Raw genomic sequence first — 16,013 nt, 5'->3', positions numbered from 1 at the left:
AATGAGTACCATAAAGAAAGCAACTTCTTCCTCTTGTTCCCATCACCTGTCTCCTGAGGCCCTCCCTTGTCTTCCACAGACTGTTGATTAGGCTGGTCTTGCATAGGCTCAGTAGGTGAACTATAAATGATGTGAGTTAATGATTATTGAAGGGGGCAGAAGGCTTGGCTAGGTTATTTCAGTGGAGAGCCAGCGCCCAACCCCAAATGAGAGGGAAAAGGCTTAGCACACCATCCCACCACTGGGCCCCTCAGTTTCCTTGGGAATCATTCCCTCTACCTTTCCCTTCCTGACCCCACAGGTCAGCCCTGCCTCTCTGTGCTCTCCCATCTGCTTCCCCTTGAAGGGCCTTCCTCTCTAGTGGCTCCAGGAGTGGGTCACCTGATGACTGCCATTTGCCCTCGATTCCTGCTGCCCCTTGTTTTTTTATTTCCTGGAATTTCAGGGAAGGCCAAATGGCCTTCAACATGATGAAATAGCCCAGCTGCTTTGCCTTGTGCCTATGTAAACATTCCACTATTGTTTGGCCCTTTACTCAGGAAGGGGTCTGTCACTTCAAAGACTGACTGAAGATTCACTTTAAAGAATGATTGAATGCTTACTGAATTCTCCACTGAACACCTGGCTGCCCACCCCCTCCAGCTCTAAAAGAAACTGCCTCCCTTCCTTGGAGCCACAGCAGCTTAGAAACTCCCTCCTTCCCCTGGAGCCACAGCAGCTTAGAAACTCACTCCCTTCCCTGGAGCCACAGCAGCTTAGAAACTCACTCCCTTCCCTGGAGCCACAGCAGCACTTCCTGAATCTGTTTGCAGCCCTACATTACTAATCATTCCTCTGAAGTGAATAAAGTTGCTTTTTGGTATACTTAGATTTTGATGGTTCTCTCCTTTTACTTGTGCATCCCTCATACCCAACAATTGTCATATTTGTATTCAGTATAATGAATGACAGGTCATACTCCTTAACCCTGCCATCTGTCTCTTACATACTTTTGATTTCCTCTTCTGCAGTGTTCTGTGAGCCATAGAAGGGATGGTATAAGTGACTGTTTGGGTCCACTACATTGTTGCTTATATTTGGCATCTTGGAGAGCCAGATGCTTTTACATTCACCACTGCTTATTGTAAAGACATGCTTGGTGGTCCATGCCTTTAATCCCAGCACTCTGGAGGCACAGGCAGGCAGAGGCGCTGTGAGGCCAGCCTGGTCTACAAAGTGAGTCCAGAGTAGGCAAGGCTACACAGAGAAACCCTGTCTTGAAAAACCAAACCAAACCAAAACAAAACAAAACAAAAAACATGTTTCTCTGATTAAATTTGGGAACTATGCTTGTCTTGGGTTATACACGTAAGCATTTAGAAGGCAGTTTGCTGCTAAGTCAGTTTAGTTACTACAGGAAATAGACTATTCACATGAGCCTCAACAGTCAAGCACACAATAGAACTAAATAGAAAGTTATCAAAAATAGAACAAAAAAGAAAGAAATATGAATATCTAAGAAACACTTTAAAGAGAATTTACAAGCCTTATCCATTAGGAAAATACAAGTTGCAATTACTTAAAGATTGTATCTCATCTCAGTCAGAATGTCTATCACCAAGAATATGAATAAAAACAAATGCTGTCATGGATATGGTGAAAGGGTAAGACCCTTGTGCACTGTTGGTGGAAATGTAAGCTAGTTTAGCTACTTTGGAAATCAATCTAGATGTTTCCCCCAGAAAAAAAAAACCTATCACATATATGTTTAACAAGTATTGAGTAAAAAATAAAGATGTAGTACACATACACAACAGAATACTATCCTGCTGTAGAAAAAATGACAAATATTTTTAAAAAACTAGAAAGACTTAGAAAGTCACGTTAAGAGCCAGGCGTTGTGGCGCATGCCTTTAATCCCAGCACTTGAGAGGCAGAGGCAGGTAGATCGCTGTGAGTTCAAGGCCAGCCTGGTCTACAAAGTGAGTCCAGGACAGCCAAGGCTAACACAGAGAGACTCTGTCTCAAACAAACAAACAAACAAACAAACAAACAAAGTCACAATAAGTCACATTAAGTGAGGTAACCCAGACACAAGAGGATAATGTTCTCTCTCACATAAAGGGCCTAATTTCAGCTTTTAGTATTGTGTGTCTAACATGGAATAACTGTGCAAGCTAGCAAATAAGGAAGGCAATGGGGAATGTGTTACCTTAAGCGAAAGGCTATTGTAAAGCAGAAGTGAAAAAGAAGGGAAAGAGGGAGAATACTGTGAATGTAAATATTTAGGCAGGGGAAAACCATGTAGATTGGGGAGATGAAGGTGTGTGATGGGGGAAGGATTAACCAGGATAAATGGAATGTAAAAAAAAAACCAGTTGGTTTTTTTCTTGGACATGGCAAGATCAATATTTTGGTCTCTGTGGTAAGAATTGTTCAAGTGAAAATATGGGAATCAAACTCTGAGTGAATGGACTAAAGACAATTAGAAATTGTAAATGTGGAAAGCAAATTTGACAGTGTTTTTCTGTAAAAAAGAATAGGAAGAAGGGGTAACACAATAAAAAATTATAACAAAAGAGTTGGAGTTGAATGACAGACAACTAATAGAGGGTTTCAATGGACTCTTTGTGTCAGTGCTATCATAGTATCCAATTTTTAGGGCACTAGAGGGAGTCATTACATGAGAAAGTGCTAGATAAACATGAACTTTGTTAACAATGAAAATTTTTGCCATGACTTAATTTAAGGAACAGATAGAGGCATACATCACTAGGGTGAGATTCATGATAAGATACCTGATTTGAAATCAGAATAATATGTTTGTAGGGATTATCTAATATATGGGTAATAAAATGACTAATATTAGCTAAGAATAGAAATATTGTATTAGTGATGAAAAATTTCTGTCATTAAAAAGTGACGGAAGTTAGAATAGGTAACATAAGCATGTGAAATGGGTATTGTAATTTGGTAAATTACACTTCAAAGTAATTGAGAATTCTGAAGTGAGTAACTGATTTTTATGTTTAAAAAATAAGATAAGATAATAAGATGCCAGGCAACAGATATTATATGGAGGTTTATTATATGAACATGGGGAGAGAAGGAAGGAGGGGTACCCCAGAGAGAGAGAGAGAGAGAGAGAGAGAGAGACAGACAGACAGACAGACAGAGACAGAGACAAACAGATAGAGACTGAGACAGACAGAAACAGAGGAACAGAGGAGAGAGGAGGAGAGAGGAGGACAGAGAGAGATGAGAGAGAAAGGGGGTAAGAGGGAAGGGTGAGGTGAGTCTGTCCTTTTATATACTGGGCAGGGCCATGCCCCTGTGGCAGGTAGGTAATGACATCACAGGTAGGTGGACTAAAGTAGACTCCTAACACTGATCCTCAGCATAAGGCAGTGGTTGGAGAGTAGAAGGACATCTATTTAAATCTCTGACCTACTGATATGAGGAATAGAGGTGTAAAAACATTTTTTTTTCACTTATAGAGATAAAGGGGAATCAGAGTCCTGAGGAGTTATTTAAATTTAGTTTTGAGCATATAGATAAAATGAACATTCATTGAGATTTGGAATAAAATAGATGGTTCTTTTGACAGACTATGAACATTAAGGTTCACAGTGAAAGACAATTTGACATCAGTACACTCTGAAGATGAAAGATGAGTCTGAAGTTAGGTTTAGTGTGTAAATTTTAAGACATAATCAATGAGCATTTCTATGTATTTTGTAATGTCTTCTAAGAGCTCTTTCTAAATCTCATGATGCTTTAGCACTACCGTGCCTGCACATCAAGAATAAACATATACACACTAGCAACACTAAGCAGATTTAACAGATTATATTTGCATGTATGTATCCATATGTATATATTTAAAGAATAAAAGGCCTTTGGAAAGAATCAAAGGGAACATGGAAACAGGTGGAGAGAGAAGAGAGAGGGGAATAAATTATGTAAATACAGTAAATATGTATGTAATTACAGAAATATTTATTTTAAAAAGAAAGAAATAGAAATTATCATCCAAGGCCTTGCATGGAAGAAGACACCTTTAGTTCCAGCATTTGGGAGGCAGAGGCAGGTGGATCTCAAACCTGAGACCAGCCTAATATACATAGTGAATTCCAGATTAGCCAAGAGCTACAGAGTAAGACTCAATCTAAAAAAAAAATCCTTCAAATAAAATATCATCCATGAAATAAATTTGAAGTGGTTTAGGTCAAGGATCAGAAAAATATTGCCTGTGAATTAATTGCAAACTGATGTCTACAACATCTAATAATGTTCATTATATGTAGTTGCTTTGCTGTATTGACAAATATCCTACATACATGCAAACAATATCTGGCCCTATGGAGACAAGTTTGGCAATTTCTGTGGGCTAGAATTTTTTAATAGTATGTACACACCCTTATCAGGTTAGTCTATGGTGCATACTAGTTCTCTGAAGCTCTGAATTTGTTCCAGATGATTCTTACACAGAATCTTCAAGCACCAAATGTACCCCAAGGTGAAACTATATATTATATGTATATACTAAATATATATTATATAAGGCATATAAAATATATGATATATAGGTAGATTGATAGGATGTATCTTAGAAAATATATATTCTTTGATATATAATATTTACATATATAATACATACATATAATATATATATAATCCTTAGAATATATATTATATAGATATATCTTTTAAGATTCCTTATATGGAACCAGATTCACTCAGTTGTGAACCTGACAATTTGTTTGTTTGATCAACTATCCTTAGATGGTTTTAATTTCCAGAAAAGTTTGGAAAAATATGAACTGAATATCTAATCTGACTGATCAGTGCCTATGCATACAAGCCAAAAAAACATACTTATTGAAATTGTGTACTTTTTCTGAATATTGTCTGACTTAGACTACTTTCTAGTAAATGATTCATCCCACCACAAACTATCACTTCACAAGTTGTAATCTTTGTTTGGTAGGAAGGTAACAGGATTTAATAAGATAATTGTGAAGAACATGATTGATCCAAGTGCATTTTACACATATACAATATAAAAGATACACTTTTACATGAATAAATAAGTTAAAATAGAGTCCTTGTCAATAACCAGATTTTAATTTAAAAAGCTCAGTCCATGTACTCATTCAACAACCATAATACCTGTTTTAAAGAATTTGCAGGTTAATCAAAACAACTCTGAGATTCCATCTTACACCCATCAGAATGGCTAAGATCAAAAATTCAAGCGACACCACATGCTGGCGAGGATGTGGGGAGAGAGGAACACTCCTTCATTGCTGGTGGGAATGCAAACTAGTACAGCCACTTTGGAAATCTATCTGGTGCTATCTCTGAAAAATGGGAATAAGGCTTCCTCAAGACCCAGCCATTCCACTCCTTGGAATATACCCAGAAGATGCTCCAGCAGACAAGTACATTTGCTCAACCATGTTTATAGCAGCCTTATTCATAATAGCCAGATCATGGAAACACCCTAAGTGTCCATCAATAGAAGAATGGATAAAGAAACTGTGGTACATATATACTATGGAATACTATTCAGCTATTAAAAACAAGGAATTCCCGAAATTTGTGGATAAATGGATTGAGCTAGAAATTATCATAATGAGTGAGCTAAGCCAGAAGCAGAAAGACTCAAATGGTATATAGGCACTTATATCTGCATATTAGCCCAAGGGGCATGTCCCACGAAAGCCTTCACTTACCAGGAAACTGAGACAGAGGGGAGGAGACATCCTATTGGGGCTCTAGATGAGAGAAGCATGGGAGAATGGCAAAGTAGAAGGATCCAGAGGGTCCTAGAAACCTACAAGTAGAGCATTAAGATAGGCAGATTTGGGCCCAGGGGTCCCGCTCAAACTAAGGCACCAGCCAAGGACAATACAGGCAGTAAACCTTAAACCCCTACCCAGATCTAGCCAATGGTCAGAACATTCTCCACAGTAGAGTGGAGAGTGGGATATGACTTTCTCACGTACTCTGGTGCCTCACCTTTGACCATATCCCCTGGAGGGGGAGACCTGGTGGCACTCAGAGGAAGGACAGCAGGTTACCAAGAAGAGACTTGATACCCTATGAGCATATACAGGGGGAGGTAATTCCCCTCAGGAACAGTCATAGGGGAGGGAAATAAGGGGAAAATGGGAGGGAGGGAAGAATGGGAGGATACAAGGGATGGGATAACCATTGAGATGTAACAAGAATAAATTAATAAAAAAAAGGAAAAAAAAGAATTTGCAGGTTATTGGGACAAGAATGTAAATATCAGGTATTAAATTAATATTCACATGGAAGAACCACTATGCATTAACTAAAATGTAAAGAAATATTAATAGAGGTAATGAATGATTGGGAGGCAGTGACAGTTTAGGACAGACTTCTTCAGGGAAGTAATTTTTAGTGTTTCAGATTAGTGCATTTTATTCTGAATGTACCACACTGAACTATATAGATCTCTTGTGAGTATCTTGACCCTGGGCTCAGGTGTGAATAGAATAATGATTTCATATTTATTGCTCTTTTTGTATTGATAAATGAAAATTTCATACCTTCTTTGGCCTCACAGACCTTAAACTTTTTTTTTCCTTTTGGATTAGGTAGAACAGACACGTACAAAGATTCCAGACAGGATTCCAAAGAGATAGATATATGTGTGCATGTATTTAGCCTACAGTTCAGTTTAGCTTCTATTTAAATATTACCACATGAAGAAAGTATGCTACCTATTAAGAAAGGAAATTAATAGAATGAAAACATGAAGATCAAGTGTTTTCATTAGCATGATAATGGTACTACTTTTGAAGGGTTTTAATGTAAGCCTTCATTCCTGTCTGACAATAATTCTGCAGAGGAGAGGTGTTATAATCATTTTATTTATAATGAAACCAAGGCCCAAAGATGGGAGATGGAAATGCATAGCCTGAGGTTAAACTACCTGGCACAATCTTCTATTTCTTATTAAAATGACAAAGTAGCTCACTCAATTTTGTGGCTTGCCTTCTCCTGCTTCCTTTCCTCTGTTCCCTGGAAGCCTGCTTATTTGCAGTTCAACAAGGCTCCTGCAATTTCGATTTGCTTTCTCCAGCTGTTCCTGCTGTTTGAAAGCTGGGCTATCAAAGCTCAGTTTGAATCCTACCACTTTAGCCACGGAAACCTTTATCATTTTAACTGCCCTGCTTGGAGCTTTAACTATAGTCAAGTCCCATGCCTTCGCAGTGGTGATAGTACCAGCACAGGAACCTCATGTGGTTCAAGTGGCTTAACTGAAGATAGCTTACACTCTCAAAGGATGTGACCATGGTGTCTTAATGGGAAAACCTTTCTAGCCAAGAGCGTATGCTCCACCACTGCTCTCTAAATGTCCCTTCCCTTTCCTGACCATCTGTACTATGGCTGTTGTAGGGATTCCTCTACACAGAACAGACATTTATAGAACGCACCAACCCAAATTGGTCTGCCAGGTTTCTGTTTTTTTTTTTTTGTCATGTATTATCACTGGAGAATTTCTCCTGTTATGACCATTTATAGAGGGCATTACAAAAATGAGGCATCACACTTTTCAAATTCTTATAATTCCTAGTCTTTGCACTATGAAAACCAGGGAGCATGGTCTCTCTCAATCAATACTGATGCAGAAAATTCCAGCTTCATCACAGGCTTTTTTTATTTTTTAGTTCTCGCTATCCTTTAGTGATTTTCTCTGGTCTCAAACTAGTATCAAAGAGAAACTGCAGTTGCTCAGGAGCTCTGAACAAATGCTTTTTCAAGTTCATTTGGGATCTATATGTAAGACATTTTTCACACCCAGACACATTTCTGTTCTTTGCCTTTAGATGAAGTCACTGGCTGTATCTAAAAATGTTTTTTCTCCATCACTAGACGTGATAATTCAGTTCCCATCCACTACTTTCGCCTGCTGTTCCATTTTATGATCACTTCCACAAAACATCACACACACACACACACACACACACACACACGCACACGCACACGCACAAGCACATGCACACGCACACGCACACGCACACACACACACACACACACACACACACTGTAGAAATGAGTATTAGACTCTAGAAGGGCTCTCTACTCCAACTAGTTCTGAAATAATTGAGACATAGACCTCGTGGATTTATAAAAAGCTTTAAGGTACAGTAACTGGGCAGGTATCAACCCTCTAAACTATTTTGGTATTTCCCAGCTACACAACCTGTTACTTGCCTTAATCATTCCTGTCTGGGTTGCTACTTTCCTATCAGGCCAGGCCTCACAGTCACATGCTCAGGATCTATACTGCTCCGTGGTGGGTTCCTTCTCTCCAGCTTCCTCTCTTACTGCTGTGTCTTTTGCTTCCTCTCTTTTCTCTCCTCTCTTCCTTGTAGTCCTTTTCTCACTTCCAGAAGGGATCTTAAACCGTGCCTACTTCTCTTATGCTTAGTTATAGGCTTCTAGCTATCTTATTAACCAATTAACATTCAATTAGGTAGACCAAAGCTTACACAACAACAACTGGTATAAGAATGTGCTACACTGGGCAGCAGCCAGAACTTAGGGGTCAGTAATTAGCATTAGAATACATACCAATAGACCAACGCCCCTCAAATGTCAGAACTCACTTGCACATGTATGTAAACTTATCATTAAAACACCAGTACTTAACCCACTGATTTCACTGTTTTTAAGTGCCCAATGATAAACTTCGGAGTTAAAGTATCTGATTTAAAATCCTATTCCATTACTTACGCTGTATATGATCATGAAGTAGTTGCTAAATCTCTCTGGACCACATAGCTTACATCTGGAAAATGGAATAATTAAAACCATTTACATTAACTCCTTCCTCTCTATTGCCACAAGAATGAATGATGATAAAAGCATGTGAGAAACACTTATTTTTCTGGTTCAGGAGACCTAACAGGGCCTTTTGCTTGCTAGGTGAGCCTAATACCATTGAGCTGCACATGAGACACTATGCTTCAAATAAGATACTAAATGTTCATAGCATAGGGTAGGGGAGTAAGGGGAAAATGGGAGGGAGGGAGGAATGGGAGGATACAAGGGATGGGATAACCATTGAGATGTAATATGAATGAATTAATAAAAAATTTTTTAAAAAGTACAGTAATTGTGGGCTATGTGATTTCCACCATAGTGTATGTTTCTATTAAATGGAGTTGAGCTTACTGACTCTCCCTCACTCCTATCCCCTCCCTCCCTACACTATTCCTCTGAAAGAGAAGCCCTCCTGCCCTAACATCTGACCTCAACCTATCAGGTCTCATCTGAACTGTCTGTATCTTCTTCCACTGTGACCTAGCAAGGCCACATCATCATGAGGAAGTGGTCAATATGTGGGGGCCAGAGTCCATATCCAAAATAGTCCCTACTTCCTATATTATGGGACCCACAAGGAGACTGTGCTTCCTATCTGCTACATCTGAGCAGAGGGTCTAGGTCTACACCATGCATGGTCCTTGGTTGCTGCATCTGTCTCTGAAGCACCAACCTGCCTCCACCTGGATTTTTTGGCTTCATTGGTCTCATTGTGGAGCTCCTGACCTCTCCAATTCCCTCTATTCTCCAATGCTTCATGAGTCTTCTTGTGCTCCACTCTGAAGTTTGGCTATGACTCTCAGCATCTGCTTCAATACCCGCTGGGTGGAGTCTTTCAGAGGATCTCTATGGTAGGCTCCCTTCCTTCTCTTCAACTGCTTCTAGTGTCTATTCTATTTGTCCTTCTGAATGAGAGTTAAGCATTCTCCCTAGGGTCTTCCTTGTTATTTAGCTTCTTTAGGTCTGTGTACTGTAGTGTGGTTCTCCTATACTACGTGGCTAATATCCACTTATAAGTGAGTATCTGACATTATAATTTTGGTTTTGAATAAAGCCCAAAAATTGAAGAAATATAAAAAGGGAAACTTTTAGGCACCAATTTTGTTTTAAGAATCCCTTCCTCACACCAAATAGAGCAGTAACTCATTTTTCAGTAAATTTCTTTTAATTCCACAATAAAGTGTACATAGACGAACCCATACCTTCTGGCCATTAGTTACCCAAAAGCTGGTAAGGAAACTGAAATCCTAGCTATTCTGCTTAAGTGTGTGAGGTCAGGGCTAAAGTATAATTGCTCCACTTTTGTTCAGCTGGGCATGTTTTTCACTTTGCTGGTTTTCATTGTCTCATAAAATTCTAGGACTTTTTGGTACTATGAAATGCCATCTTCCTGATTCTAGTTCTAGTTTCTAAACCTCCTGTGGGTCCTAATATAGTTGATTCACTAAAAGTAGCAGAATTTCACAGTTCTCATCTTGGGATATATATACTTTGAATAAAAGTTTAATAAGGCAGCCATGGTCTATACTCAATATAAGAAGCTTTCTTTCTATTGTTCTTTTAAAAAATATTCCTTGATTATTTCACAGATGTATGTAATGTATTTTGGTCATATTTCACTGCCCATTACCCTCCTGTATTCTTCTTCAATATTTTCTGAATTCCTACCTAATAAATTATCTTCCTATTTTCATTGCTTTGGATGTTTTGTGTTCTCTCTCTCTCTCTCTCTCTCTCTCTCTCTCTCTCTCTCTCTCTCTCTCTCTCTCTCTCTCTCTCTGTGTGTGTGTGTATGTGTGTGTAACTCATTAAGTATAATTAAGGTTCCTTGAATGAAGATCGGTGGAGGATTATTTCCTGGAACAGTGCCTATACCACTTAAGAAAATGCCCCACCCCCACCTCAACCATTAACTGCTAATAGGTCCTCATAGAGTGGTGGAGCTTCATGAGTCTGTCCTCCATCTTAGTCAGAAAATTGTATACATTCTAATATCACTTTACTGAGAATTCTTCTTTGCTTTTGCTCATAAATGCTAAGTAAAGGTAAGCATGAAAGCATCTGAGAGAGAGGACAGGGGATTGACAAAATTTCTTGACAAGATGCTCTCTTCTGCTTGATCAATGTTCATGTTTTTTTTCCTTTTTCAGTATGTCCCCTATCGTATACAAAATATACTACAAAGGTTGATAGTAAAATGCCTATTAACTGGAAACACAAATAAATTAATTAGTGACTATGAAGGTCAATAATAATCATGGATTGTTGCTAACTAGTCAGTCATGTCTCATTCCACCAAAGTTGTGTCTTAATAAAAAAGAAAGGATGACATCTATTAAAGGACTTGCTTCAGTGAAGACAGTGACACTTTCATAGATGACTGCTTCCTTTATGTTCTCACTTCTAAGAATTTTCTAATGGAACAGTGTATGGAGGTAGAAATCAATTGCTGATCCTGATCCTGTGTTGGACCTGAATGTGTGGTGGTACATATTAACCAATAGTTTAAAAATAAAAACCTTAAAACAGAATAGTTTGTAGAAAAAATAAATATATTTATATAAATATATAATGTATTCGTGATTTGTATTGTGATTAAAAGGCAAGAGTTAAAAATATTAAACATTTATAAAATAAAATACTATAGTATAGTCAGCCTAGTTTATCATTGAAAATGAGGATTTTTAAAATGAATTTCATGAAGTTTACGTGTGTAGTATTACTGTAGTCCAGTACTGCTCACTGACTTTCACAAAACTTCTAGGCCTATAAGTCCATCCACTGTAGATGATATTTTTTAATCTTGTAAGTGATATTTCACTATTTTAATGGTTAGATATGTTCATATATGCAGATACCATTGTGCTGTAATTGTATTCAGTAAGGTATTATGCTATGTGCTTTTGTTCCATGGGGCCATTTTTAAAAAAACATATAGTCTAGGTGTATCATATTATCTCATTTTGAGTAAACATGCTCTACCATTTTTGTACAAATTTTGAAAAAGTCGAAATTTGAAGTAGCTGCTTCACAATGCAGTCTCCCTTTAATATGTGACACAACACAGTATTATGAAGTAAAGCCTACATACTTCATAAGTGTTGTTTATTAATACTATAAGCAGCAACATTTATGAAGTTATTATTTGTCCATCTTTTAACTTGATTAAACTTGATACATAGTTTTTGAGTCATTCTTACATATGAAAGAAAAAATAAAACAGCATATTAATTATATATGTAGACAATCAATGAGTTACTGTAGTTTCTTGTTTTTGTGATAAAACACAATGACAAAAATAACTTACAGCAGAGAGGGTTTGGTTTGGCTTATGCTTTCAAAAGAATGAGAACACATCCTGTCAGGGAGGCATGGGAGGAAGGCATGATGGCAGAAGCAGGAAGCTAAGAGATCACATCTTCAACCACAAACATGAAGAAGGGAGAACAATCTTTAACTAAAGTGAGATTATGAAATCTCAAACCCTACACCAAAGGATGCACTTCTCACAGCAAGGCTAGACCTCCCTTGCTCTCCCCAAACAGTGTCACCAACTAATGACCAAGTATTAAAATATTGGAGCCTATTGGGCCATTTCTCATTTAAACTACCACATTTCACTTCCTTATCCTTATAGGCTCCTAGCTACACCATAATGAAAAATGCTTTCTATTAAGCTTAAAGGTCCTCATACTGTTTCTCAGTCACAATACTGTTTGAAAGTACAAAGTCTCTTCTGTGACTCAAGACTCTTAATTGTAATAACCTACAAATTCAAAAGGCAAAAATTACATTCCAACATACAGTGGTACAGAATATACACTATCTATCATTCCAAAAGGGAGGAATGAGAGTACAGTGAGAACAAAAAACCCAGAATAGCTAAAACAATCTTGTACAATAAAAGGTGCTCTGGAGGAGTTTCCATACCTGATCTCAAACTGTACTATAAAGCAATAGTAATTAAAACAGCATGGTACTGGCACAGCAACAGGCTGGTTGATCAGTGGAATCTAATCAAAGACCCAGATATGAATCCACACACATATGGTCACTTGATTTTTGACAAAGAAGCCAAACCCATTCAATGGAAAAAGGATAGCATCTTCAACAAATGGTGCTGGCCTAACTGGATGTCTATGTGTAAAAAAATGCAACTGGACCCATATTTGCACAAAACTCAAATCCAAGTGGATTAAAGACCTCAACATAAAACCAGAGACACTAAGTCACTTAGAAGTAAAGGTGGGAAGAGCCTGGAACATATTGGCACAGGAGACAACTTTCTGAACAGAACACCAACGGCCCAGGTATTAATGTCAACAATTAATAAATGGAACCTCATGAGGCTGAGAAGCTTCTGTAAGGCAGGAGACACTGTCAAGAGAACAAAGCGACAGCCTACAGACTGGGACAAGATCTTCACCAACCCTACATCTGACAAAGGTCTAATATCCAAAATATATAAAGAACTCAAGAAATTAAACACCACCAAACCAAATAACCCAACTGAGAAATGGGACTTGGAACTAAACAGAAAATTCTCAACAGAGGAATATCAAATGGCTGAGAAATACTTAAAGAAATGCTCAACCTCCTTAGTCATCAGGGAAATGCAAATCAAAACAATTCTGAGATTCCATCTTACACCCATCAGGATGGCTAAGTTCAAAAATTCAAGCAACACCACATGCTGGCGAGGATGTAGGGAGAGAGGAACACTCCTTCATTGCTGGTGGGAATGCATACTAGTACAGCTACTTTGGAAATCTATCTGGTGCTATCTCTGAAAAAATGGGAATAGGGCTTCCTCAAGACGCAGCTATTCCACTCCTTAGAATATACCCAGAAGATGCTCCAGCACACAACAAGAAAATTTGCTCAACCATGTTCATAGCAGCCTTATTCATAATAGCCAGATCATGGAAACAGCCTAAGTGTCCATCAATAGAAGAATGGATAAAGAAACTGTTGTACATATACACTATGGAATCCTATTCAGCTATTAAAAACAAGGAATTCCCGAAATTTGTGGATAAATGGATTGAGCTAGAAATGATCATAATGAGTGAGTTAAGCCAGAAGCAGAAAGACTCAAATGGTATATACTCACTTATATCTGCATATTAGCCCAAGGGGCAGGTCCCACGAAAGCCTTCACTTACCAGGAAACTGAGACAGAGGGGAGGACACTCTAATGGGACTCCAGATGAGAGATTCATGGGAGAATGGCAAAGCAGAAGGATCCAGAGGGTCCTAGAAGCCTACAAGTAGAACATTATGATAGGCAGATTTGGGCCCAGGGGTCCCGCTCAAACTAAGGCACCAGCCAAGGACAATACAGGCCATAAACCTTAAACCCCTACCCAGATCTAGCCAATGGTCAGAACATTCTCCACAGTAGAGTGGAGAGTGGGATATGACTTTTTCACGTACTCTGGTGCTTCACATTTGACCATGTCCCCTGGAGGGGGAGACCTGGTGGCACTCAGAGGAAGGACAGCAGGTTACCAAGAAGAGACTTGATACCCTATGAGCATATACAGGGGGAGGTAATCCCCCTCAGGAACAGTCATAGGGGAGGGGAATAAGGGGAAAATGGGACGGAGGGAAGAATGGGAGGATACGAGGGATGGGATAACCATTGAGATGTAACAAGAATAAATTAATAAAAAAAGGGAAAAAAAAGAAGTTAAGCTATTAGAGTTGAGATAAGATAGATATTGATTCTCATTCGGAGATCTAGGCCCAACAAGACAGGAAAAACACTTACTTCAAAGGAGACAAATGCAGATGGCCAAGTCACTGTGAATGTAACATATATAGTTCTCAGTATTCTCATGATTGTCACATGGTCCTCCCTGCTGTATTTAGTTTGTTTTACACATGTGTAATAAAATAACAGTATATATTTAAAAAAAAAGAGAGAGTACAGTGAGGAAATGTTAGACAAAAAAAATAGCAGAGCAAATATCAAATTCTGTAGCTCAAGGTCTTATCAAAGATGGCTTGGTCCTTCTGGATATCTTGTCTGTAATCTACATCTCTCTCTTCACATGATTCCACACCCTGAGTGCTATTCTTCTTGGCAGATGTCTGATGGATATCGCATCTCCAACATCAGATGTCAAGGCTACACGGAGAGAGCCTGTCTTGAAAAAACAAAACAAACAAACAAACAAAGAAATGTTGCCTGGACACAAGAACTCTCTGAAACCATGGACAAAAGTCACTCTTGCATCATTGTTACCTATAAATTAACACTGTGTGACCAGCAATGCCAAGTTTGGCTGTCAGGTAGGGATGGACACTGGTCCTTTTGAATCACATCAGCAACAGATTTTTTTTATTCAGTTGCTTTCTAAGAGAAGACAACTCTTCAGGCATTCCTTTTTCACATGTTGGAAGCTTAGCTGGATGATGTGTTGCCTTCAAAACACAGCTCTCTTTATTCCACTATAGAGAAGGAGACCTTGCCTCAACTGTGATAATCTTCATAATATTTAGTCTGCCTTTCAGAGAATTTTGGTTATAAAGTTAAGCACCATTGTGCTCTTTTTTCTCTCTCTATACTATCCTTTATTTTGTCTCACTTTTTTCTTTTTTTATTGTTGAACTGTATCACACCGTAGATTCAGTTTCATGAAATTTCATACTCCAAAGAAATTAGTTCATTAGTTTTTAACATACCCCCAATTCAACTCTTAAGACAAGGGAAGAAGGCAACCATATTCTTTGCCAAAATACCACAGGAATGCTCTCTGAATCCTCTTGTATTTCATCAATGCCCATACTGCTATCAGCACTACTGTTTTCCAGACATCTATAAGAATGGCTTGATGAACTAGCCATTCTCACTGGGTTGACTTTTCTGGTCCAAAGTTCCAAAGTCTTCCATATCTGTCACCACTCAAAATGGTCAAATTCTTCAGAATAACAATCCAGCTATGGTATCAAGTTCTGTATTAGCTACTTTTCTGTTTTTTTAAAACATCATGGCTCAAAGTGACTTATGGGTGAAAACTTTATTTTGGTCTAAGATTCCACAGAGAAAGAAGAGTCTATCATTGATTGGAGACATGGCAGAAAGTGGCAGACATGGTGGCAGTAATATGAACTTGAATAATAACATCTTCAAACACAAACATGAAACAAAGAGGGAGCAAACT

Source organism: Acomys minous (genome assembly GCF_964271855.1).
Source record: "Acomys minous genome assembly, chromosome: 7".
NCBI classification, from domain to species: domain Eukaryota; kingdom Metazoa; phylum Chordata; class Mammalia; order Rodentia; family Muridae; genus Acomys; species Acomys minous.
The sequence above is the reverse complement of the archived record's forward strand: the minus strand, read 5'-3'. Positions refer to the sequence as shown.